The following is a 27,991-nucleotide window of genomic DNA, read 5'->3' on the forward strand; positions in this document are numbered from 1 at the left end:
GAGGTGTTAGTGTACTTCGTAGCTCTCCATATTGAGGGAATTTGCTATGAATTAGTTTTTGTGCACAGTTCAAGTGGTGCCACTTTTTACTGCTTAGGAGTACATCCTTGTACAGATGAAATTGCTCAATTTTTTTCCAAATGCTTGTACCAGCTGCTGGATATCGTTATCTGGTTACTGCTGATGAATGATGAATGATTCACTCTCAGCTTTAAAATGCGTTCATGTGAGTTACTCTCCCCGATAGTATGGCTTACTACATTCCAAAGTAAGGTAGGATCAGCTACGGACTGTTTAATATGCCTTTGAAAGGGTGTGTGGATTATGAAACATTATGAATAACATTATGAAACAGTTTAACCCTTTAACCGTCGGATTCTTAATTAACAGTGAAGTGAAATGGAATTCTGCAATAAAATGCCTAGCAACCATATACCAATAGAATGCCCATACAACAAGGAATAAAATGGTGCAACATGTGTTGCCATAACAACCACGGTCACCTGTTTTTATCATTTTAAATGCTCAGCCAGCGCTTGATTTTCACAATCATATGAATGTAGATATTATCAATTTGAAGTACAATACGTACATGTATTACTATATCGGTGAACGATCTATGAAATTTACAAGCTCACATAAAGACTGTTCATTACTGCTAATTCTATTTTATATTCTAGCTATACTATACTACTTGCCAGAGTCACACAGTGAGCCCTCTCCTGGTCTTTCACCGTCCTGGTCTAGCGTCTAGGTCCATGTCATGCATGTCCTCAGTCCCAGACAGTTCATCAGCGTCTGGCATAAAGCTGGTAGCCTTTGGTAGGTATCCTACTATCCACTGTCATCACCATAGGAGACATCGCCATTGCTGTCCTCAAGCTGTTCAAGCACATCGGCACAAGTAAACAACCTAGCCATAGCTAGATGCTAATGAAATTTTAACATATAGCAACGTGGCTTGGAACTAAATTGCACGTGATTCTACAGCTCTTCCTGCTACTTCCTAAGTATCGCAGAATTAGAATTTCGCAAAAAAGTCACTATTGCGGGTCACTATTGCGGGCCACGATCGTGGCCGTGGTGGTTAAAGGGTTAAGAAACCACGAGCAGAGAACACCCATCCCTTTAGCAAGAGACAAATTGATACACATATCACTCTTCCAATGGACCTTCTTCCGTTTCAAACACACACAAATCTCCTACACTCACCACGTCTGTGGTAGTGTGTTTGATAAAAGAAGAATAAGGCTGCTTGTTTAGGCTGTCTGATGTTCACCTTCTTGAAAAAGCCAAACTACCAAACTGCTGTTGTTTTTCTAATAAATACGGACTTCACCTTGATACTGCTGGAGTAGCAGCATAAGTATGTTTCTTGGGTCTTTAAAGGTACCAAGCAATGAATCAGCTGTTGACACTTTTATCAGTCTTGGGAGGGACTGCTGTATATGGTTTAGTTTACATTCTAACTCCCACATTGGCTTTTGCTGCAACCCTCATTGTTTTCTCTGACGCTATCTTGACCTTTGACCTCAACATACTGCATTGTATACTAACATGACTGTGATACTAACATGACTGTGACTAACAACCACCTTCCGCAACCTGTTCCACGGTATCTGGACGTCAGCCTTGAGAGAGCCTACGCTAATAATGTCTTCTGGAGTTGGTCATGGTCAGCTATCCTCTGTTGACCTGATGTCTGAAGATCGTTGCACATCTGAAGCACCTCATCACCAGCGCTCACTATCTTTCTGACGGACTGGAGCTCGCTACTTCGCCGTCGCAGAGTTGATGAGCTAGCTTTTCCACTGGGGACTCGTGGGGAGCTATGTGGCTATAATTATAAACAATTATTTTGCGTGTAAATAATTATTATGCTCACCTGTCCCCCTGTTGGAATATGTAGCTCTGCAAGCTGCGAGCTATCAGCTTTGCCTGTAGCTTTCCCGATCGGCTGAGCAAATCGGTAGCATACTTGTTTATAATTAGCACATTTGCAATTATTCTTTATGTGCTCTCTGTGGTTCTTGAGGTGACCCGTTGCATACAGAGATTGCATGTCACTTCCATACTGCCCAAAGCTCTCAATGTGATAACAGTACCAGGGGTAATCGTGCTGTAGTGATGTGAGGAGAAGCAGCATGGGCAGGAAACACACCTCAGCCACTGACACAAGCAACCACACACAAGACTGTTGCACGTCGATTGGAGCTGTATTCTGTGCCGTTTTTTGGGGCTTTCTTACGACAGGGATAGCAGTATGTGGATGGGTTTCAATCCCAAATATCTCCTGCAGGTCTGTCTGGCTCTTCTTCGATGAGTATTGCTGCAGCCTTCCAGTTTTCTTCAGCTTTCCAAGTGGCCCTCCACACACTCGACACAGCTTTGACAGAGCTAAAATATGCTGTTCACAATGGTCACCTTCACCTACAATGTTCGTACTATTAAGTGTATGTTTTATAGCTACTAGCAATTAACTTGTGTCTACTCACCAGTTGCAGCTATATCTGTAGAGTAACACTTCCTCTTTCAAATGGAACCTTCCAAACACCAAAGAACCTTTCATGCAATCAAGGTGGAGCTCACAAGAAAGCTACTCTATCATTGTGGTGATGATAGTGCAACCACAAAATGGATGCGCAAAACCCAGCTGTTCATGAACATGCTGTACCATTACGCAGATAATTAATTAGATGTAGCTGTAAGTGTGAACCAGATGTGAGTTAGAAAGAGATTACAGTTTATACTCAACGCATAGCTGTAAGTGTGAACCAGATGTGAGTTAGAAAGAAATTACAGTTTATACTCAACGCATGCTAGCAGTGTGTTAGGTAACCATGGTTAGAAGTATGGCATGCAAACAGCAAATGATGTTTGTAAAACACACCCATTATTTTATTGCAGTTTAGTGTGTTCCATGTGTTCCAATTTAACACTAAGTGGCATGTTTGAAACAGCGGTGCCATAGGCTCGTCTTGCTTTAACATGGTCATTACTAGTTCTTCATCATTTGCTATTGCATTCTCTACCCAATCATCAATAATCTTGATATTTGCATACAATGGATTGTTTGCTTTTAACATCTCAGAGCATTACTTAATCTTTCTGGATAGTTGCGCTTCAACTTCAATGGTACTAGCTCACACTCAGAGGGCAGTTGAGAGGGCAGTATTTCTTCAGACACCGAAAGCCGCGGTTATGATTTCATACATAGTACCGCCCACCGCGGAACCAAAATCTAATTATCAGCTCCTAGCAAAGAAAGATGCGTAGCTAAGAAGCAGTAGCAGTTTTCTGCAGGCAACTTTGTTGCAAACTAGTCTAGAATAGCTACTCTGCCAGGATCTCTAAGTTTCGAACGGAGGCCCCAGCGAAGGATCATTTCATAGCGATCAAGCCTTTTGAGCTGATTATTTTAATATGCTTGTCCACCTACCTAGATAGCCTCTGAGTGAAATATACTAGCTTCGTGAGTTTAGAGCCTGTTTTTAGAGTGTAGTCTACAACGTTTGATATTCAAGCATTCAACATTCTTAGCAAAGTAGTCTACAGTAGTTACTGTGTCAGGATCTCCTGGTTTCCAAGTCAACCAGCCAAGGGCCAGAGCAAGGGATCACTTCAGAGGTAAGCTTTGTGTGCGTAGCATTATGTAGCTAGTATAAGCCTTCATAAGCCTCTGAGCTGATTTAATATGCTTATGCACTTGTGTGTAAAGTATACTTGTGTAGAGCGAGTGTAGTGTACGGTGTTTGATATTCAATTTATTAATTTTGTTTCAGTGTGGCAAAAAAAGGAGCCTATACACATAATTATGTCTAAGGTTGCATGGTTCTTTTTTGTCACCCTTGTATGAGATGTACTGTATGACTGTTCTCAGTATACTTCTTTAGGTTTGTTGGCTTGTGAGTTAGTGCTGTGTTACTTACAATTCAATTATAATTATGTAGCTGAATGTTATTATTCAATTTAGTGTGTGTATTGATTGATTGCATGATAATCTTTTGATCTTTTAGGCACCACTTTAAAATTCAATTCTTTATGGCTGGCTTGTTGGCTGGTGTTTGTCAGGTTCTGTGCTACTTGTGTGTAAGAACCATTGATTCTAGAGGTGATCTGCTTGGTACTCTTTCTTCCTCAATACTCTTTCTTCCTCATGCAGGTCTGTGAAACAATCATCACTGCCATGGTACCACCACCATCTTATGGGTCTGAGAAGTCCTATTAATATTGAATTTATATAAATACAAATTTCACTTTAAGCAAAATAATTTGCTAACCTATGGTGATCGGATTCGGTATGGCTTCTCGAGAGAAGCCTTGCAAAGATGTGAAGCTCAGGAAGCTGGAGTAGAGTAATGTGCGGTTGACGCAAATATGCGTCTAACAGCTTATGGGTGCTCACAATGAAAAATCAACCTCACACAAACCAAAAATTGACTCTACCTACACCACATGACCACATACCTGACTAACACTGTGCAAAAAGTTTTTGTTTTGGGTGTCTAGTTTTCGAGAAAATAATTATTGTAACTTTCCAAAATAGCTTTCTTTTAATTAGAAATATGGGAATTACGTAATAATTATTATGTCATTAAATTTTGAATTTGGGCTGTTTTCAGCACTGGAGTGTTTTCAGCACTGGAGGCCCTACAGACAAGCAGGAAGGACCAGATTGTGCAGTGAAGCTTACTGCTCCATTGAGTTGCCTAATTGAGTTGCCTAATCCAGCAAGTGAGTGTATGATTTGTCTGCTGAAGTGGAACTTGGTAGTCTATCAAATTATCAACTCTGCCCAGATCAAAAGCAAACTCGTTAAGCCTTGATATTTGGGTGAATTGATATTTGGGTGAAGTAGTAAGTGTATCCCTACCTTACATTTGGGTATGTGAGGATCATCTACACCATTTGCCATCTATTTTTTTTTGTATAGATAATAATTATTGACAGCCCAGCCCGCCTCAGTTAATTCTGAAGAACAGCCGATTTTATGGGTAAGTTTGCACTGTGGTGTGACATGAGTGCCCATGCATGAAACTAGTACAACTGTGATGGAGGCGTATATCGCATGTATATAATTATGCTATAATTATGGTGTTAGATATTTTTTTTATATTATAATGTGTACATATTATAGCAGGACTTTAATAATATTGTCTCTGTTGTAATATTGTCTCTGTTGGCATAGCTACCGAGTGCTACCCTACGTATGGTGAACTCATAGATCTTTTGGAAAGATGCCGCTTCCTTGCAAAAGGCATTTCATGAACAATATCCCGTATCCAGAGCTGACCGATTCTATCACACCGTTAATAGAATTGCAGCACCCTGAATTGCAGCACCCTGTAAATCAGAGAAAGTGTCTTGTAACTTTATTGAAGAGTACAGATTGAGAATATGGAAGCCCCGGATCCGAAACGGTAAACTGATTATAACATTAGTATAAAATTATACGGCAGTATTATGCATATATATTTTTTTACCCACCATTATTTCCTCAAACTCTAAAGTAGTGTGGTCTAACTGAAGAACTTTTGATTGAATTAATCGGAAGTCAAGAAATATTATGGCAAATACCAAGTACATGCTCAACAAGTACATTTTATTCCCAACTTCATAAATATACTCGCCGATGTTCAGTAAAAGTTGAATATACTCAAAGATAGATCAGTGAAAGAAAATTTCGACCTGACAATGCCTATAGGTTTGTCGATCGGTTTGTCGATCGCTTGGTATGTAAATCTGTGCCTAATGTATCCATCCTGTAATACACCATCATCCTGAAGAGCAATATTCAACCTACAATCAAGACTAGTTAAAAAAAAAGATATCACCGTACATAAATTGCAAGAAGCAGTAGGCACCACAGCAATAAAGTTGGAGAAATCTACTCAAAAAACTCAACTAACGTCAGGTACAGAAATTACAAAAAGTATTAGATTCTGTATTGTTAGATTTTGTTGCTTTAGAAGAAAAATTACAAACCGAAAATGAAAGTCTGAAGTCAGCGATTGTAGCTGTAAAGAAGGAACTGCAAACAGAAAAAGATAGTATTTTTGTTGAGACTAAAAGTGGATCAATAAGAAAACTATATTATACTCTGCTAGCAAATCAAGTCCCTGCTGCCCTGCCGCAAGAATCAGAGATATTGTATCAACAGTTTGAGAGTGTTTTTTCCTGGACTGTGATATCTCAAGCGTCAAGTTACCAAAGCACACGTATTGTGTCAACAAATCAAACGTGCAAAGCAGCCATTCCATTTGAATTCTGATGGTACAAATTGCAATGGTTTAGCTATTAACGGACTTGTTCTCTCAATCAATGAAGTTTCTGATGGAAGTGCTGAAACCATACTTGAAGACATTGGGAAAGAACTTGCCACGGGAAACAGCTCATCAATTAAATTTATCTAACGCAGATTCCATTAATTGGACTCTATTTGCTTCTTCAAGTTCTGATAGTGCTTCAACGCAAAAAAAATTAATGGACTCCCAAATGATCGCAGAGAAATCGATGAAGAAAAGTACGGACCATTTGAAAACAGTGGAATTGAAATAATTAAGAATTTTTGTGCGATGCACCTTGGTGTAAATCTAAGGAAAGGAAAGCCTTCATAAAAACTGTTTCACCATTAGATACAGAAAGTTCGCATCAATATGCTGCAGTGGATAGCTTTGTACACGCATTTGCCAAAGAATTCGGAGCTCATGGCACACCAGAATATTATGGTGCTGGAGGTGTTAAGTTTCCAGATTATCTCGACATCCGTTGTAAAGATTCTGAAGACCAGTACTATATAAGGAATGCAAAAAAATATGCTTACAAAGACAAGTCGGAAGCCCGCTAATGCCAGCAAGGCAGCTATTGAGTTTCTCCAATTCATTGGCATCAGCAAAACCAAATTGGAAAAAGAGTTGTTTGTACAATTGCAAGACCCAACCATACTAGCTTTGTTGAAAGCTGATGCGTTGTTCGTTTATGCTACCACAAGAATTAAACAAATCTGCATACGAAATGGGTCAACACTACCTTGAACTAAAAATGTACCTTGAAGAAGTTGAGAAATACCCAGAAGTGACACAAGATAAAAACCATCGTGTTTTCCCTTCAGAACAACGTTTATATCATGAATTGACTGCAAGTACCAGACCGCCAACCAACCCTGTTTGAGAAAGATGGCTTTGATGACATCGTTCTTCATCGGGTGCTACTGCCATGAAGGAGAAGTTAGTTTTGTATGCCAGTAGTCAACTCCCTGGTGGGGACCCTGATCCAGACGTTAAAAGTGTACTGTCAAACATTAAGCCAACTAATGATCTATGCGAATCGATCCTTGGACTCAATGACTATCTAACTCCAAACATGAAACAACTCACGAGAAGCACTATGGTTACTGTGAAAAAAAACAAGACAATGAAGTGGCTACAAATCTTACCAGAGGCTGAGCAGGACAATCTCACTCTGTTTGCGATGCCTATGGCGTATAAAGAAGAGCAAAGTAAACTGGAAAACAAACGACAGGAGCTAATGATTCCAGCAAAAAGGTAGAGAGTTACTCGAAAAAGAAAGCAGCAGAGAAGAGGGAGGCATTGTCTAAAATGTAACTGTGGAAGAATTGGAGCAATTATTTGTTGATATTGACAACTCTGAAGGCAGTGCTGCTAGTAAGAGTAATAAAAAACTAGCTGTTCTTATTACAGCCGTTGTCTGAACTAATTAAAGAGGTTAATTAAAGAGGTCAAAGAAATTATTGCTGCTAACCCTACTACTGATTGTCACAATGAAAATGACACCTATACATATGGATCCATTTTCACTAGTAGGAAGAGACGTGCTTCATAGATTTGTTGATGAGTCTACCAGTAGTAGTGGCTCAGAACAATGGTATGAAGGATTTATTCTTAGCTACTATAAAACTACACGAGATCGCTTATGTTGAAAAGAACACTTTAATTTTAACTTAATAGATGACCTGGTAGCTGGGGATTTAAAATTTAATGATTAAGCCATGCATGCATGCATACTTTTTTGTCTGACTCACTAATTATTGCAACATTAAAATTATTGGACACTTCAACAGCTGTAATAACTCTGCGCAGTTAAGGCCTGGGTCAGGCACTGATAAGATTAATTTTATTCGTTGCCAACATTTTATGTAGATCATGTAGATCGTGTAGTGTTAATGAGATTCATAATGTTTATTAATGTTATTCATTGCATGTGACGTCACACGGTCAATGTATTTGCTTAGCTAGCTGCTAGAACTATTATAGATTATCTTTGGCAACAAATACGGCGGACTTAAACAAGGTAAGAGTAGCTGTTTAGGCCCTCAAAAGATAGAGTATGTTGTTATGATTATGTTTCCTTGATGGGAAGTAAAAATGTCCAAAACTTTCTTAGCTATGCTAGCTTCTTTAGCTCTGATAGCCACCCTAGAGGTAGGCTATTTTGTGTATCTCAAGAATACAATAACTCCTACTCTTCCCATCAAGGATACTAGTACCTAGCTATGAGATGTTCATCTAGCCTTGTTTTTGAAGCTTGATCTTGGCATCTTCAACGCCGTATTTGCACTTCTCTTTCTGAAAGTGGCATGACGTCATCACCATTTACGGGACTAATTAGCATAATTGAATTAAGCTAATCAGTTTTTTGGAAAAAGAAAACAATGAGCTTCATTTTGGATCATTATGATGCAGCATACACTGTATATTGCAAATAATACAGCAGTATGAACATAGTGTAAATTTTGGTATTGAAATCTGGACCCGGGCCTTAAGTGCGCAGAGAAGCAGAGAAGGTGGTACATGTTCAAAGTTCATATATAACTCAAAATAAATAGTCGCATTTACAGTCATGTAGACTTAATTGATACTTAATTGATACTATACACAAGAAAAATGCTGAAAAGGTGGCTGTGGTTATCCAAGACAAGGAAACACTTTTCAGTAGATGAAGACTGAGCACTTATCCAAGCTCATCCACACACAAAGCACTGTTGTGGCGAAAGCCTTTCACATGCAATATGGTTACGTTGATGGTTTGCATACACCCACACAGAGCTGTCTTCACCACCGATCAGATTATAATCTTCAATGCTATCAACACCAACAAAGTAGGTGTGATGAACGTGACCAACATAACTCTCTATGCATACTGTTTGATTTACATCCCACAACTTGGCTGTACTATCAAGTTACATCGACAAAACTTCAGTCTCGCTAACAAATAATTATCACTGTTCTTGAATGACCTTTTACTTCCAAATATCTTTTACTTCCAAATGTGGAGTGTCAAGTGTCGTATACAAAATACTTGTTCCAAAAGCAATTTGAATTTGATTCAGGTTAAAAGGATTGCCACAAACATTCGTGCATGGTTACGACAGAATGACTAGACTATGAGGTAGAGACAAATCGTATAACCTTACAGTTCCGTCCTTACTAGAAGAACGGTACCTATCACTGTGTTCAAGGTAAGATCTCTGTAAACATGCGGTTTGAGTATCATAAAGCACCACACAGGTCTCCAAACAGTACACCTGGATCTGGTGAGCCTTGCAGGCTCAAACGAACAATAGCTGGGTGACCATGCTGTGAAACGATTTGAGTTTTTCTTGATTCTGCAGAACTAACAGGGTCAGGCAACAACCACAAGACACTGTCGCCAACTATCCCAAGTATGTTAAATTCATCACAGTATTCAAATCCTCTAGTAATATGAAGAGACGACATATGGATGCTGTGTGCAAGTCTCATCGTCGACATACCTGTAGATATCAATAATATAATACAGACTAGAAAACAAAGTTGCACAGCTCATGGACTCAACGATTTTAATTAACTTATGCAAATGCAACCAACTTTAGGGCATTCTATCTCACTTGGTGAAATTGCTGATGTAGCATAATTTACGTGTGGGTGCATTATACAAGAAGTTGTATCTTCCACATATAAGACAGTTAGATGATCCTCACATACCCAAATGTAAGGTAGGGATACACTTACTACTTCACCCAAATATCAAGGCTTAACAAGTTTGCTTTTCATCTGGGCTAGTGGTCTAATCTTCTAGACAGAGTTGATAGTTTGATAGACTACCAAGTTCCACTTCAGCAGACAAATCATACACTCACTTGGAGCAGTGAAGCTTACTGCACAATCTGGTCCTTCCTGCTTGTCTGTAGGGCCTCCAGTGCTGAAAACAGCGCTCAATTCCCAAATTAAAAATTTAATTACATAATTATTACCATATTTCTAATTAAAAGAAAGCTATTTTGGAAAGTTTCAATAATTATTTTCTCGAAAACTAGACGCCCAAAACAAAAACTGCTGCACAGTCTTAGTCAGGTATGTGGTCTTTGAATGTAGGTAGAGTAAATTTTTGGTTTGTGTGAGGTTGATTTTTCATTGTGAGCACCCTAGTTAACAGCTATTTGGTTAACAGCTGGTCCATGAATACAGTTTTGCTTTCCAGTTGGCAATGCTACCATCTTCATAAACGGGACACGCTCTAGTGCATTCAAACATTTTAACTCGTCAGGCTCATTGTCCTAGTTCTATACCATTAGCTTTCGCTTGAACAGGTAGTACACCTCTACTAATGGAGGTTTTACACTAATGGAGGTTTTACAAACATATACTTGGAAGGAATGCCTGTATAACATCCTGTGGCAGCTAGTACACTTTGCCATAAACTCGTCAATAACAACATCAATTGGTTTAGTACGCGTTCTACGGTCAACAATATCTTGATCACAGCCTCTGACTCAACAGATCTTGCTTTACTCGATTTGCTTATCCTTAGATTTACGTAAAATACTCTCAGGCTCTATTGATTTATTAGTTTGTGTAGCTACCTGATTTTCTTTTGCAGGAAGACATTCTCACAAAACCACAATGTTGTTTACTTGTGGTTACTACTATACTAGCGCACGCAATGAAATTAAATACTACAATTTATTTTTAACTTAGCTTTGCTGCTGACCTGTGATTGCTACGAGTATGATTGCTACGAGTAGCTCTTTTGCAGTGTTCTACAGTAGAACACTGCATGCGTGCACACCTTTGCTATATCTAGCCTACACTAGCCTAGTGACTAGCCTCGGCTAGTTGAGTAGTAGATACTCTAGCTAAGTATAATTGTAACTAAGGTCAATGGACCCCATGGACCCCAAAGGTCGGGTTTCAACCCTATATCAGGATTTGTCTTGCTGAATTATGTAACACGCTGATAAGCAGCTATGAATAATCATTTTATTCTATGAATATTATTGTTCTGAAGTGGGTGTTAACCAATTTTATCTTGCTTGAGGTTGCGCAACCGGACGTGACACAGACATGCTGCAATCTGATTGCAATCTGATTGGGCTGCAAAACTATATAGCAACTATATAAGACAAATCCTGACATAGGCTTGAAACCCTACCTCCCGTCAGGGACGGTCGGGCTCCGCCCAACTATTTTATATCCAGTTAGTTTAGGATAGGTGAGATACTGATAGAGATACTGATTACTGCCTACCTAATTGATTTGTTCACAACAATAATTAGCACAATTGTCATGGCATGTTAACTTGTAAATGTTCTTGATAGTTTGATGTTCTCAGTAGTTTGATGTACAATCTCCTACAAAAAGACAATAGTAACAAAAAGACAATAGTACAAAGTTGATATGTAAAAATAATGTTTTCAACATAATTATTACATTTAGCCTGCCTGCCTTAGATACGCTCTGAGCAATGAATTAAACACAACAAGTGTCCATGTTTCTGAGGTTTTTTTTGTTGACTTTGCAATTACAAACTCACCTCCTCCTGCTATTGCCAATTCTGCTACTGAAAACTCAACCACCCCCTCCGATGCAAACTCTACGGTAAATTACACACCCACTCTTTCCTGCAATTGACAACTCACCCCCTCCTGCTATTGCCAACTCCCATCCTCCCTCACGATACTGCTATTGCCAACTCACCCACTTCTGCTACTGAAAACTCAACAATCCTCCATCATGATACTGCAACCTCACTGGTATTGCCAACTCATGCCAACTCACTCACTTATTGTTTGTGCTGTGCTACAAAACTTCATTGAGTTGCCACCCGTTGTGCGAACAATGTCCGATGGAAATCCTCTACTTATCGATCTTACTTGCAACAATGTAGATGATGGCGCTGGGTGGGGACGACGTGGCACAGCTGCTCAGATTGGTGCTCATTCTGATGTCACTGCACCAACACTACAGTGTACACGTACCATTGAGGTCCATCAAGAGTCCTTAACTTATCAAAAAGTCAACCATTGGATTGAACTCTGCTGACCTTATGTTCTATAAATTAAAGGAAAGAAAATTATATTATGCATATTCAACAACAGAAGGGGGCCAGCGATTTTGGGCTGTTTGCTATTGCCACAGCATCAAAAGCAATATCTAAGGACGTTGCCGTAGACATATGAATATCATTATGGGAGCGCGAGCATTAAGTCGGGAACAAAAGCCGCTCCCACACTGTGGGAGGATGAACTGGGGGGGGGGTACAGTACAGATGCAGAGCAATCAACCACACGAACCTTACAGCCACCTAGTCTTCTTTCAAAGGCCGGTGAAGGAGGCTACTGTCATTACCCTACTGAAGATCGACTGCTTGCGCGCGCCAAATTATTGGATTTTTTTCCCGTGGATACATCAGATCCTAAAAGTCGAGCTAGCTAGCTAGAGACAGAGCTGTGTAGGTTTGTTGTGCTGCTGCTATATTTTCTTCTGATAGCAGTAGTATAGGAGCCAAAGGTAGGGTGTCTTATCAGCCGTCACTCCTTTCAGACGATCGTCATCCACACTGTTGCAGGCTGTGAGTCTTTTGTTAATCTTTTGTTAACATAGCAGGCTAAGGGTAGCTATCAAAGAATGCAACCTTCAATCGAACTTTCTATCTACTTCCTTCAATCTACTTCCTTCAATCCACTTCCTTTCGTTGTGATGTCATAGATGTACCAGGAGCGCATGCGCAAGCAGTTGATACCAGGCCCACTTCCCTAGTGGGAAGTGCGGCCTGGGATCGAGGCTACTGACATAGACCCATCACTGTGGTCATCACTTTAGTTTGAATTTGTGGCCCCCAACACTTGGGTGACACACTAACCAGTTGATTATGCATGCGGTAACACAAAAAATGCGTTGTTGCAAATCACCAGAGGGCAGTAGCGATACCGAGGGCTACAACCACTGCTATGAATGACCACTGCTATGAATATCTTTATGTGCTGGGGGTGTACAGCATATCAAAGCAGTATGGTGCTATGAATATCAGTATACAGCCTAATTAACCACATGAGAACACATGATATTACTAAACACATGATATTAACACATGATATTACTATCGATATCATTATTGGGGGGATACAGTACAGTACAGCAGTTCACTAATTCACAAGAGTGCTTTGAATATCATTAGGGTACGGGTACAGTACAGCAGAGGAAAAGCACAATAGAACTATGAACACATAATATTGCTATGAGAGGACTCGTTTAAGGTCTCGTTTAAGGTACTATTTCCTAGTCGTTAAAAATGCATTCCAATGACGACAGCCATAAAGAGACAAGCATAAAACTAAGTTGGCACCTAAATGCATGCACTCTAAAACTAAAAACAATAATAATTATGGTTGAAATTGGTATAGCTAGCCTGATTTTAGGAAGTGTATTTGATACCAAATTATCAACCTACACAGTCTTGATATTTATGCACAAGTTCATAATCCGTACCTCCTCTGGTCAGGCATAAGAGTGTGAACATCAAGCAGAGGAAAAGGCTCGTCGAGCTATGAATTCAGTGTTATGAATAAAGAACTATGAATCGCGACCGTAGAGTGTACATCAATGCTAGGTAATGACTGTACACCGTAATGACTGTACAATCGTAATGACTGTACAATGACACAAACCAGTGGCAGATCCATGAGCACCCCCCGGCCTTAATCACTGATACAGTTACATGCCACACCCAGTTTATATGATGATCCATGCAGGAAACAGATGATCTTTTTTTTGATTTTAGCTCCCCCTTGTCAAGCCTGCCCTGCCAAAACAGTCATCACTGCTCAAGCTGAGGTCGTTCGGTCATCACTTTAGTGTGGTCAGCCAGAACTTAGCTTGATTTGATCGCACGAAAACTTGGCTGGGCAGCGGGATCAATGGTTGTGCACACACACACCTTCAGTTTGATAGAATTCAAGTTTATCAATCAGAATCGGACAAAAAGTAAAGACATGTGATAACATAACCTTCAAAAAGATGAATGACTGAGAGTACTTTTCCAACACTCCTTCTCAGTCTCGAAATTTTTTCAAACTGACCAAAGGACAGTAAACACAGTAAGTTTGACGTCCATGATTTTTGGCTAAACAAAATTAATGGCTGACTGATTATCTTCAAGTTCTTTTCTCCCGCTGTATCCTCATGAATCCATATCCTGAGGTGGATTTCCGATCTCCAACATCCCCTGTCCAGTCAGCTTGACTTCCCCCGCTGGCCCGCTGGATTATTAGCGCATGCGCTTTGGGGTCAATAGCAGAGCTTATATTCGAGAATGCGCCTATAAAGCAGTCATTTAGAGCCCCACCCGTGCTGACTCGCAAGCTGGCTAGCAAGCCCTACTATATCATACTATTATGTTACAGTTCATTTACATCATTGAAATTCATAATTATTATAAAAACATTCATATTGACCAGGAACTGCACTAGCACTGTAGCTAACTAGCTCATAGATAAACCTGCAGTTGAGCATGTGCTGATACGCTTATAGTCAAGTAATCCAGTTTCTACGGTATGCTTGATATGATTGCAAACGGGTGTTCACAGACGGTGAGTTTCGCTTCAGGACGTCAGCCATGGTTGGCTGCTTTTCGAATATTCAGCCATTGCGTGCCACTGTTTATTGGCAACAATCTGTTGAAACGGTAACGCCATTTACCATCTTATCTCTCAGCAGGGTCTATCGCTATCACTTCCATTTCTGCTTCCGACCGCTTCCGTGTGGAGTCGTCAGAAAGCTGCTGTCACACTGAGCAAGTGTGCAGTAGTCATTGGCCTTCGAGAGTTCGAGCTGCTTTGACAAGGCGAATCTAGGATCCATTCCACAGACAATGCGTGTTGCACCACCAGCCCCCCTTCGTCTTCAGTTCGTTTTCAGCCGCCCCCATTGTTTTCTTCCTGCCATGAGGCATGCTTTGCAAACTCGTCACACTCTCCTTTAAAATGACCTGGTTTTTGGCATCTGGTTTTTTCTTGTAGGTGTGGGCAATCAAACCTTCCTCACTCGATCAAGAATTTTTCTTCTTCGTTACTAACATTGTAACTCTCTGGCAAACTTGCTAGAATATACACAACACGATCTTCTTTCTTAAACGAGCATGTTGGCTTTATAAGGCGCGGTTAATGACTTCCGCCTGTTGCGGTACAAAAGGCCCATGCCCTGGGCAGACCTTTGACCCCAGCTCCAACATTCAAATATCAGTAAACAACTCTCGTTTCTTTTCCCGCTTCATAGCCCGTTCAAACGATATGAACGGCTTTTTATGTTTTTTTTACACAAGTTTTTACACAAGCAAACAAAACACATAGCACATAATGGCTGAACAAGCATACCACAGAAGGCCATTACATAAAATGTACATCTATAGGTACGGTACAGCCAGCATCTTCCAGTGCACTTTCTGGAGGAGTTCCAGAAGTTGCTTGCGCTGTTCCCTGACCTCACTCTTGCCATCCGAAGGTAACACTGGAAAGTATTCTAGTTCAATAATTATCACGTGATATGGATGACGATCACTTATTTTTTGCACAGGAGCAAGGACGGTTGGGGTCCTTCGAGGCCTAAGAAAGGTAAATGTCACTAACCTGTACATATGAATAAAATGAGTGGTACTTTCCTTAGGTCCCGGAGGGTATGATCCTCCGGTCTTGAACGGAGAGGGTCCCTGTCACAAGGAATATGGTGAAGCGCTTCAAACTATACCGCAAGTATTGGACGGATTATAAAGTGACCAAAACCAGTGCACATGACAAGGGGATGCCTGACTGAGTAAGTTTTGCCCACTTTACAGTGCTTTTCCAGGAGCGATTTCCGAATCCAGATGGACACAGACTTCCAGTCTTCTACTTCTTTTATTGTTTAATTATGTAAAATGTAAATGATTGGCTAGTCAAAATGTGCACGGATACGTACTTACTTTATATGTCTTCATAAAGCAACTGGTTGCTACAAACTCAATAAAATATAATTATAATTATGTTGCTGCTTCTCCCAGCACTCTCCTACGATCCGCGGTCTTCTCATGTCCTGAACCAGTCGTTCACTTGTACACTCTCTACGTACATTCTCGTTCTGAAGTAAACAAATGAATGTACAGTCACACATACATTATTAGCCAGCATAACGTACCCAGTCCATAATAGCAAGGTTCATTCTCATGTTGAACCCCGAAGCGTTTTGAGATGTATGTGAGCAGCTGGTGATTGAAAGACTTCTGGAAAGACAACATCATAGGAATAATTAGAAAAAAACCTCACTTGACAATATGATTCGGCATTCTTGTCAATTGCAAGAGGATCCTCTACAGGGTGATGCTTTGTTACAATCTGAGTGCTCCTGAGTGCTCGTTCGTACAGAGTACGGACAACTTGTTATCATACACACTCACCTGATAATGTTTAACAATATTCAGAATGTTCTTTCTGCTGACGACATTAGAACTTTCGTCCTTTTACCTATCGACGAATATTTTTACGTTTGTCAGATAACCACGTCTGCCTTTTTGGTCCCAATTGCTACTTTCTTATTCTACATTCTTAGTGCCTGAAAATACACGGACACGGTACACAACGGTAGAAGGAAGTTAATTAGCTTTTCCAGCAGTCTGGGGGACGGAAGTGCACGCCCACTTTACTATAAACTGTGCATGAAAATGATCATTTTAGTTGCAACTGTACTGCCATGTGCTTGATCTATTTATGCAAGACTGCATGCAAAATTGAAGTTTAGCTATTGAATGATGCACGAGCAAGCGCAGGAGCTACAGCCCACAGAAAACAAGCAGTAAGCAGCCTATACCTTAGCTTACTGCATACTGTAGCTTTGTTCACTGAAGGTTGGATTTACTGCTTGTTTTCTGTGGGCTGTAGCTCCTCTCCTGAGTGCATCACTCGTGCATCCTTGCATAAATAGATAAGCACATGGCAGTACAGAATGCAGTTGCAACTGAAGTTCATGCACATTTGATAGCAAATTGTTTTGAGGAAAATGGAGCTGTCACGGTGACTTTGTCCTTCTGGAGTATCTCGTATTCTGTGCAAGCTGCGCTGTGCTCTCGTAGAATTATAATAGTAGGGTAAGGGTATAATGAATTTACATTAAAATTTGCATTTGCAATACTCACGGTCTATTGTAATTTTTACCTGAGTGCCTCAGGAAACCCAATACTCAGAGGCGAGCGGTCCCACATGCGTATATGTCCAGATCTTCAAGGATGATGTGATCAAAGTAGACATGATGGTGTAGATTCTTCAAAGAATTTGTCAGATCTCGTTATCCCTTGTTTCTCAGGTGTGCGTTCCCTCCCAGTACCCAGTATATACTTGCATGCAGTATACCCTTGCATGTTGTAAAAATACCCGTTTTGACTGTCTGCTAGTACCCACACCTTGATTCCTCTCTTCACAGGTTTGGTACTGCTTCAGTGAGCTCGTCAACCTGCAGAACAGCGCTCGGTGATCATGTTGACGAGGGGACGTACCTTACCTATGCGATCGCTACCGGGTGTGCCAGGAGTTGGGAGAGTGGTGTTATTAATAGGACACACTCTAGGTCATCTTTAATTATTGTTCAACACTTGCACATGCATGGCCTCCTTTAGAATGATAAATTCTGTCTCTGAGTTGGGCAATGTTCGTTCTGAGATAGTGCTCGGTTTGGCTTGTATAACCTTTTGTAGTTTTTTCTTCAATGAAGTTAATTGGTGAGATTCCAATGATGCTGGACACCGGACATCATTACTAACGGTGGTTAATAGACTCTGAGCATCAGGTGTTGAACCAGGAGCTGAACCTAACAGCTCCTAAGCGGTGATTCATATCTGTACGTGATTCATATCTGTACCTTGAGCGCTGTACCTTGAGCCTTGTGATTGACCTTCCATGTTTTGACGGAGAGGCCCCCTTCTTTTCCACTTTTGTCTTAGTCGTTGCTTGACACTGAGCTTCTTTTTTTATCATTATGGTTCTAGTCTGTGTGTAGTGTGTACTGTACAGCGCCTGGCTTCAACCAACCATAGATAAAACAGATAAAAACGCTTCAACAAAAGATGTTTCTATTTAAATATCACCATAATTAAACGCCCACCACTCGTGGTAAAGCTCATGAGCTCATGTTGCCTAGCGCCTATATGGATATGAGATAAGTTTAATGTGTGTAATGTGTGTAATGTGTGTCTGCATGTCTGTAGCGTATCCTCTGTTGTCAGTTACACTTCGTCACTGGGGTGGGGTGTGTTGTGTATGCCAGTTGTCAGTTACACTGGCCTTGGTCAGTGTGTGTGTGTATTTGTGGATCAGTACGCACAATGTGTGTACAGAATACAAATGTACATTATTTTTATAATTTGGTTGTACAAATCTTGTGCTCAACTGGACCTGCAAGATAAGTTTAGTGCTGTAAGGTGTCCTCTGTTGCGAGTGGCCTTGGCCGGTCGACTTGTGACTAGGTCCGCTACTAAAGCTTCGTTGTGCTTCGTTGTCTAATAAAAGCAGAACTTGCACATATAACTGAACCAAGAACGATGGAACAGGGTCACTGAAGTAGAAAGCAGAAATCTGTAGATATAATATATCAGGACACGGTCATTAAAGTAGAAAGCTTGAATTATAGCTTGATACCTGGAGCTCTGAGACTTCAGGCTGTGACCCACAGTGTTCTCAAATGTTTCCAGTCTGTGATAACAACATCACCATATGCACTGCATTATATTTCTGGTTTCTTTATAATAATAATCACCAGCCGAGGGTCTATATTTCATGGCCAGTAACGCCGTAATTTGGTTGTAGCGTGTAATGCCAGGATCCTTTCTTGCAAGTGTGTGTGTGTGATTCTTTCTGGCGATTTGATTGATCTGTGGATCTATCAAAAATCCATGAAGTTGTTCCATCGGCCTTCAGGCTTCAGGCTCTATATTTTCTAGCTTGAGGTAGCTAGCTATGATCCCAGTCACTGTCCTCTCACTCAACAAGGCCATAAGCATCGATATTCTCACTGTCTAGAGGTTGTACTACGAAGATCTTGAAACATTATCAAATGGTCACGAAGCGTACCTAGATACCACGTTGAAAGAGCAGCTCAATGTGCATGTGCTGGTACCTACAGCGCTCCAACACAGCGTGCACACATTTTTGAAAATGACCACTAGAGTGGCCGTCATATGACGCCACAGTCATTAACTACACGAGCTTGTCATAAACTTCAGGCACCTAGTCGTCGATAAACGTAACAATGTATTTATTTCCACCTATATTTCCGTCATCGGCCTACAATCTCAAGTTTTTTCGATCTGATTTCTCTTCTCCCACTGGTTTAAACGGGTATCTTTTCATTTTTCCAGCAATACACCGTTCGCAGAATGACGATTTAGGTAAGTTCATACCGGTCGCTAGTTCACTGTTCGCTTTGACAGATTTTTTCTGTCCAAGTCGAAGTTGTCAAGCGAAGTGACCACCTAGTGCCGCCAATTGGTCTCTTCAGATGCTTCTCAATGCTGGTGCTCAATGCTGGTGCTTCTCAAGGCTGGAATATTTTCCAAGAAAATATTTTGTTTGCCAACGTATCGTATTTCGTTCAAAATGGCCGCTCAGAGCGCTCAGAGCAAAGGTTAAAACGCCTTCAGCGAGCGTTTCTGATCCATCTACCACTGACCAAAGCTAGCTCTTGGCTAGCTTCATTTGAAACTTCGTTTCTTCAGCTACTCAGCACTGGACAACAGACACTGACAAAAAAACACATGGACAATACATATACACAAAAAATAGAATATCAACTACCTGATTAATTAATTATCTACTTCACAAGCTGGAAAGGATTGTAAACCTGTGTGTAGGTGAAGAAAACATTTCCCGGGAAAAGGGATACGAGAACTTCTGCAGATCCTGATTGAACCATGTCACCGTGAGAACAATGAGGACACTAAGTTTACTTAGTGTCTCTGTGCCCTGTCTCTGTGCCCTCATACATATTATTTGTGCGTAGCTAATTGGTGGGGGTGGTCAGTTACTAGGTTACAAGTCATTTCAATGTATGGTTCATGATATATGAATTTTTAAAGATTTTATTCTTGTTTTAAGGGAAAGGGTTTCATATTACTTTCATTATCAGCCAAAGCAGTAGCAGTTTTCTGCAGGCAACTTACTACTGCCAGTCAACCAGCCAAAGCCCCAAGTACCCTTGCTGATTTCCCACCTACCTATAGCCTGTGTAGTTTGATATTTTCGCATTCGCCTCGCAAAGAAAGATGCATAACTTGGAAAAAGTGACAGTTTTCTTTATTCAACTTCGTAGCAAAGTAGTCGTTACTGTGTCAGTGGTTTCCAACGGAAAAGTCAACCAGCCAAGGCCAGTGCGATGGATCTGTTTTTAGGGTGTTCTTAGCTGAAAATACGCTTACCTACGTAGCTTGTAAAGTGTACTGGCAGCGTTTAAAATTATACGCAATGTAAAGTGTAAAATAAATGTTATCAGTGCTCTGCCAAAAGTTATACGGTTACAATTGAATTATGCTCACTGTACAGAGTATAATAATATTCTGACCTTTTCAGGGGAACTTGTGTAACAGGGGAACTTGTGTAAGGACATTTTCTTCCCAACATAGGATTAGGTCACAATTATTTTGTCCTTAGTTGGCTTGTGTGTGTATTCTGTGCCCAAAGTTAAATCTTTTTATGAACTCTATAATTATGTGCCTGAGTGCCATTGCTTTGCTTGTGGGAGCCGTGGGAGCCTATACATAATTATGTCTAAGGTTGCATGATTCATAATTATTTGGCACCACTTGTGTATGGCATACTTTGAGTTAGTGCTGTGTGCTGTGCATTGTCGTAATTCAATTATAAACTATTTATAATTGTGAGACCACTATACTAACCACTATACTAACACAATATCATCTATTGCCAGCTGCTTTCGGTGGATGAATACGTTTGTTGGCCCATTGCCACTCCTATGAATCATAGTGCTCCCATAGTGTAGAACTTTTATCGTCAGTTGTCTACGTCATTGTCGGTTCGGGGGTTCTTGTTATTCTGAAGAAACTTTCTTCGTTCGTACATTCTTCGTTCGTACAATGCGAAAGCAAACATTAGTTTGTCTCTGCCACTGGTTTGTACGCAATGAGTCTGATGTGTTCTCGCATTTCTGAGCGGCGACAGGAATGGCGACAGTACAATCTGAACATTGTAGTTTGGCAATATCTTTAGCGTTTGTGACATTCGCTTGTTCGCTTCGCCATACTGCTGTGCCCCCTTTCCATGAGATGTACCGAAAAAATTTCACTTGATCTTTAGTTCATGCAGATGAGTCCATCACTAAAGATGTTGAGGGTTGTCTGAACCAAATCGCCGATCCATGCATATGCAGCCAGTGGGCTGCTCTTTGCCTATCGACTACTTGCGCATGCGCCAAATTATTGGATATTTTACCGTACTATAATACTGAATACAGAGTAGCTAGCTAGAGACAGAGCTGTGTAGCTGCTATTTTCTTCTGATAGAATCAGTAGCAGTAGTATAGTAGACTTTCACATGGCACCTCCTTTCAGACTCTTTTTAACATAGCAGGCTAGTAGGAATGGGCTAGAAACCTTCAATCGAACTTTCTATCTACTTCCTTCAATCCACTTCCCTTCATTGTTATGTCATAGTTTTACTAAGAATATAATATACGATGTTATCCAAAGCCCCCAGATACCGGGGCGCATGCGCAGGCAGTCGATACCAGGCCCACTTCCCTAAGTGAAGTGGGAAGTGCGGCCTGGGATCGAGGCTACTACTAACCATCGCATTTTGATTTCAGCGATGCTACTTGTCTGCGTTTAACGTAGGCGTCCTCCACTGTCCCCAAGACTTCAACTTTTTCGACTCGGTCATTACTTTGCCATTGGTGATATCGAACTGTCCTATCGAACTGTCCTCAATATAATTGACTGCTCAGGCAATCTTAGCTTGAGGATCACAGGTAACTTGAGCAATGAAATCTAAGAGGCGGACATTCTCATGATAAGACATGATAAGACATACAGTGATATACATACATGATACACATACATGATGACGAATATAGAGTTTAACACTGATTGGTCTCAACTCACAAAAATTGGTCACCAATTTTGATGTCGGGATGTCAATGACAATAGCATGATGAATTCATCCATCCGTGTGGTTGACACTCCAAATTTCACTACATGGCCTGGTAAACGCATGCGCCAGAATTACCGTAAATTGTAGTATATTTATCAGTAGTTGTAAAACATTGATATCTATAATGATTTCATAAACAGTCCAAGTTGTAATGGCTCTCGTTGGAAAACACAAGCAGCTGGAGTGCCTGTGTTTATGTGGGTACCGCAGCTCTCCCTTTCTAGTGCACTTTTCAAAGTGTTGGTGTAGCTGTTTGATCTGGAAGGAGTATTGGTCACAGAGTAAGTACGTGGTATCTCCGAGGAACTTGTCGCCTGGTCGCCTGAGTACTGTACTATCCACATTTATTTTTTACCCACAGGTTTAACTAATTTCTTGTGAGATTGACTTGTTGCCTGGAGTGTGTGTATCCCGATCCTGATCCTGGATTAGCTGTCTCTGTCTACAGAGAGGTAGCCTCGTTTTTCTACGGTAAATAATAAATTAAGCAGTAAATACCAGGCTCACGTCGATCGAGGCTGTGACAAATTAAGGTTACGGTCTAGTGTTTTGCCCACGCAGTTTAGAGTCACTCATGAATACTACAACAATTGTGTATTCCTCGCACCTTGTAGCACTACAGCAAACTGGGGTACACGTGGCCTACACAGTATATACAGACAGAGTTCTTTTTTGCTTCCATAGCTAGGTGTGAGAGCTACCACAGTTACCACAGTCTATATATAGAGGATGAAAATCATTGAGTGACGTACAGGTAAGCAAGTACAGTAGAACCTCGATTATCCGGCTTGGCAGTTTTCTTGTTATCACTGGTCCCTCAAATGCGCATGCGCATTGCAGCTGTTATTGCAGCTGTTACCATGGAGACATGCCTGCTTATCGTCGCAGACAACCATGTGGCACTGCTATTTATCAATAAAGTGGGTGGATCAAGGCGTGGTTTATCTATTCAATTATCCGGCATATTCACTTATCCGGCCTGCTTCTGGATCCGGTCTGCTTCTGGAACCAAGGTGTCCGGATAATCGAGGTTCTACTGTACCATAATTATATTTATGTCCTTGATGATCTAGTATTTGTTACTGTCCAGAGTGGGATGTAGGTAGAGATGGCACCTATTCCTAATCTAGGACTAGGACAAGCAAGCTCAGGCAGTAGAGCATCTTGATAAAAAGCGTTCAGTCTGTTGGTAAATTCCATCTGTCCTGACAACAAAATCGCACTACTCGTTGTTCGTACAATATAGCTGGCACTGGATTTGATAATAGTAGTCGTGTTGCTGATATGTTTGTTCTTTTTCAGGTGAACCACTGTGACAGGCCTCAGACAACGTCATACTTCTCTTAGTGAAAGGGTTTTTTATTTCAAGTATCCCTTTTGTTTGGTCACTGGGATCTTGGACTATACCGTTGCCGCTAACCATGGGTTGTCAAGAGAAACGGAAAGACCACAGTCTATTTGTGTGCACTTAGTTCTTTACTGGTGAGCAGTGTCCGTGCTCCATCTCCATTCCATATCTGGTAGCGTTATTCCCACGAAACGTATTATAGATTTACTTTGTTTGCTCATTTTCAGTATCACCTTTGATGCTGTTAGCCGCTTCTTTCTTTCTTTTCGCCATCTATCGTTTCCAGCTTGTTCTTTCGTTGTGTTTTCTATTTCTATTGCCTCTTCTTTAGAAATCTTTAGAAACAGCAACATTAACATTAGCTTCGTAATGTAGCTTCGTAATGCAACAGGAGGTGATTGCAATTTATATTACTATTTCAGATTACTATTTCAGATCACAAAAAGTCTGATGTTAATGTTAAGGTTACGGTAAACCGTTTGCTCATTAATTATAGATCCAGCTAGAATGAGCTAGAAGTCCAGCTGAAATGCAGTTGCAGTCTACTGTAGCTGAACTATATGCAGGGTAGAGATGTTAAAAAAAAGGGCTACTGAAAGCTCACAAGACGTCTGTCATCACAAGACGTCTGTCAGCCATTTTAACTCCTGGTAAGAGTATTTTTGGAAGCATAAAATGACTACTGGTTTGTGTTACATAATTATATAGAAGATTGGTTTAAGGTTCAAGAAAAAGAGTTAACATGTACCAAAGCTTCGCAAGAATACAGAACCCCATACATCTTGGAAAAGTAATAGCGATGTCACATGTTGACACGAATGGCAGTCTGTCTTGGTATTAGTAAATCATTAGTAAATCGAATCATTGGCTACTGGAATCTTAGACGACCCAGTTAAGAATTGCAGAATGTGAGGGAGGGTGACATCATTTCGATCTGTAGGACAATAATTATAATATCAAGTTTGGCATGATGGCTACATGACATTGTGTTATTTTCCTATTTCCTATTTTTCTATACATACACATGGCATGCCACCACTATAATTATATCTGGTGCTAACCTTTGCATTCAGTCGGACCATGAGTATACACGGACCATGAGTATACACTTCTTTGTGCGGCCATTGTCAGAGTACACTAGATAGTCAGGCGTCACATCAAAACTACTCGATGAAGCATGTAGACCCCAAATGCTGTCGCGGTACATTGTAATCAAACCATTCATTTCCAAAGTGTCGACAATACCCTTCTTGAGTATGGAATAAATCGTTATGTAGCCAAACAGCAGTTGGTCTTTGTCTTTGAGGGTTACTTGACAGGTTGGTTTTGCATAACCGCTAGTAAATAATCATTGGTTCTGAAAACTTGCTGTAGCTGAGCAAACCTGAAATTAAAACATAGCGTCCCAGTACTTGCCTGTTTGAGACAACGTAGACTCTGCCAAACACAATGAAGTCGGCAACAGCCTTTTTCCAACAAGGTAGAATTTGTTGTCTGCCAGTGCTTGTACATTCATCAACACTAACTCGAATGAGCTTTTTGACACAGAAAGAATGCTTAGAGACATGAAGTGCTTAGAGACATGAATGTCGTATGTTTATCCTTTGATATCCTTCCTCATCAACATCATACAGAACTCGTTTCTGGTGCTGTAGCAAGATATGTTTTACCTCAAATGCTACGAGGAGCTGTAAGTAAGAAAATTGAGCATGTGACGCATACTTTTTTTTTTTTTTGGGAGTAAACAACACCTTTATGGTGGAAGCAAGTAAATAATAGTATAATAAAAAATAATAAAACAAAGAACAGTGTATGTAAAATAGTGTGTACATGAGGTGAACAGTTAGTTTGTTAGTTTTGCTGCAAGCTGGCCTCTGCTATAACCAGGTCCACAGGTGACATCTTCATAGCGTGGCCTCTTGATGAACGAGCGCCACGTATGCATTGAATGGCGGACCTGAGCAGGCTGAAAGAGAGGGAGCATCTCAGCCAGTACAGGGTGGTGCTGTAGGGTTGGTCCCATTTCTCTGCTAGCAGGGAGGCCAGTCGTTTGTAGAAGTTTGTAGCTTGTTTTGAAAGGCTGCCAGTCGCAGACATCACAATGGGGACGAAAGTAGCATGCTCCACTTCTCTCACCCTTTGTCCGTATGCACGGATCTTTTCCCTCTCGTGCTTTCTGAAGCATTGGTCTAGGGTTGTGTTGCGATTTGAGGGAGCAAAAGGGTTGAAGACTCTGACGTCCATCAGGGTTCTCTCGCGTCTGCCTCCCCAGAGACCACTGGCAGCAACATCAAGCCTAGCACCTATGGTGGTATTTGCGCTTCTCCCGGACATGGTCTCTGTGGTGATCTCCTGAAGCTCTGGTTCAATTTGCACATCATTGCATACTTCAGTTAAGAGTCTCGCTGTTAAATCTCTTATTTCATTGTGACGCAGGGAAGGAAACCCACCGCGTGGGCAAGAAAGTATATGATCCACAACAAACGCAGCGCCACAGGCACAGTGTGTGGGGGTCTTGATGGGTGTCCAGCCGTAGCGTAGGGCCATGGGCCATGGCATCAACGGCACCCTTGTGGAGACAGAAGCCATGTTTCTTGATTGGCAGAGAAGTCAGCCAGCTCGAGGCACCTGATTGGCTTGCGAGGTCCATAGCTTTAGAGAGCTCAGGGGTTACTTCCTCTTGTAGGGTGGATGCAGCTTGCGTCATGTGCTCCCTTCGGTCACGCTGGATCTCGCGTTTGGCAGTTATCTGGTCCGCAAAGCCAGGTGGGTTCACTACCCCTTAGGTTTATCAGAGGGGTGGTGATCTTGATGGAAGCATTGAATTCGTCCTCTGAGCGGGAGGAGGCGTCTGGTATTCCTAATCCACCTAGCCTTGCGGGTAGTGCCAGCAATTTTCTCATAGAGTCGTTTGGTGGTGGATGACCCGTGATGAATGGTAAAAATTCAGAGCGGATAGTGTCCTCTAGACGCATACTTTTTACACCTCTCATTTTTTGACAGATCGACAGATCGATGTCTGGCAAGTCACTGAGGTCACTGAGGTCACTGTCACTCTCTGAATCCATCTTCGTCAAGCCCCACATACGTAGCTCACAATAAGATTATCTAACCTGTATGAATCTTCATGCCTCGTTCGCTGGGTATCGATTGCTTCTTGGTCAACCTGAGGTTGTTGACTACTCGTTGAAGGGGATCAAGTACATCCTCATCAAGTACATCCTAGAGATAATTAGGGTCCTAGAGATAATTAGGCATAAAATAATATATTGTTCTAGAAAAAACGCCACACAATACACATACTGACCTTCACATACTGACCTTCACAGAAGGCACATCTGCCCGAGCAAGTAGGTACATCGTTCCTTTTTGTCCAGCGAGACGCGATACTTGCTGTCCTGTCCGTTGTCGCTTTGAGATGGTCTCATCAAACACTTACTACCTTCACCAGCAGCAATGCAAATGTGCAAATGGGAAATCTCATATTTCACGGCCTCTTCATCCATGTCAGAACTTAGATGAATTTTTCCAATGAGTCCCATCCGTCCTAGATCTGCTCGGTATTGACCTCGTGGGTATGTAAAGCCACCAGATGTAGAACAGGAAGAACTGCGTCTACTCTGGGGAAGGCATACTATGTCTTTGTCCCATGATTGCACTACCTTCGCGCACTACCTTCGCCTTTTTCGGTACACTTCTTTTGGCTTAGAAAAGATGGCTTAGAAAAGATGGCAGAATATTGGCCGACTAAAGAAGGAAATTGTGACTATTATTACAGCAAAGTTTCTAGTAGCTAGTCTACTTACACACGCTCAGGTACAATCACGCTCAGGTACAATCATCATTTATCACTGAATTGGAAGGCCCAGGAAGGATGGATAAGGACACATTTGAGATTGGTTATTAAGCAGTGCTCCAAGCTAGAGCCTGTGCTATGGAGGAGTTATCACTTGTACCGCCTGTGGCCATGTCTTGTGGAGTCAGGATCACACTAGCTCTTCTTCACATGCTGATCACATGCTATCTCATGTAACTTTATAAAGTAGTAGTAGATTGTACTTTTATAAAAGTAGTCTGTACTTCATAATTATATAAAGTAGTACGATGTACTTAGGTTGTATTTATAAAGTAGATGTATACTTTATTGTGTATGTGTTCACCCTGGTAATCAAATGCAATCAAATGGA

At 41.0% G+C, this 27,991-nt stretch overlaps 2 long non-coding RNA genes and 1 pseudogene across 4 annotated transcripts; 2 read left to right on the forward strand and 1 right to left on the reverse strand.

Annotated features, from left to right (window-relative positions):
- Nucleotides 1–302: 302 nt before the first annotated feature.
- LOC135333540 (uncharacterized) lies at nucleotides 303–8,222 on the forward strand. Of its 3 annotated transcripts, none has more exons than XR_010393964.1 (4): nucleotides 303–3,627; nucleotides 4,163–4,734; nucleotides 4,934–4,994; nucleotides 5,189–8,222. It is a non-coding gene; the product is annotated as an uncharacterized LOC135333540 (long non-coding RNA). The 3 variants fall into 3 exon arrangements; XR_010393965.1 differs by having other exon boundaries at nucleotides 339–4,734; nucleotides 5,189–5,420; nucleotides 5,511–8,222; XR_010393963.1 differs by having other exon boundaries at nucleotides 324–4,734.
- Nucleotides 8,223–14,639: 6,417 nt separating this feature from the next.
- Nucleotides 14,640–18,122, forward strand: LOC135333541 (uncharacterized). Its single transcript, XR_010393966.1, has 3 exons — nucleotides 14,640–15,886; nucleotides 15,939–16,085; nucleotides 17,724–18,122. It is a non-coding gene; the product is annotated as an uncharacterized LOC135333541 (long non-coding RNA).
- A 7,456-nt stretch (nucleotides 18,123–25,578) lies between these two features.
- LOC135332869 (uncharacterized) lies at nucleotides 25,579–27,958 on the reverse strand (annotated as a pseudogene).
- Nucleotides 27,959–27,991: the final 33 nt, after the last annotated feature.

Source organism: Halichondria panicea, chromosome 3, assembly GCF_963675165.1.
Source record: "Halichondria panicea chromosome 3, odHalPani1.1, whole genome shotgun sequence".
In the NCBI taxonomy this organism is placed as follows: domain Eukaryota; kingdom Metazoa; phylum Porifera; class Demospongiae; order Suberitida; family Halichondriidae; genus Halichondria; species Halichondria panicea.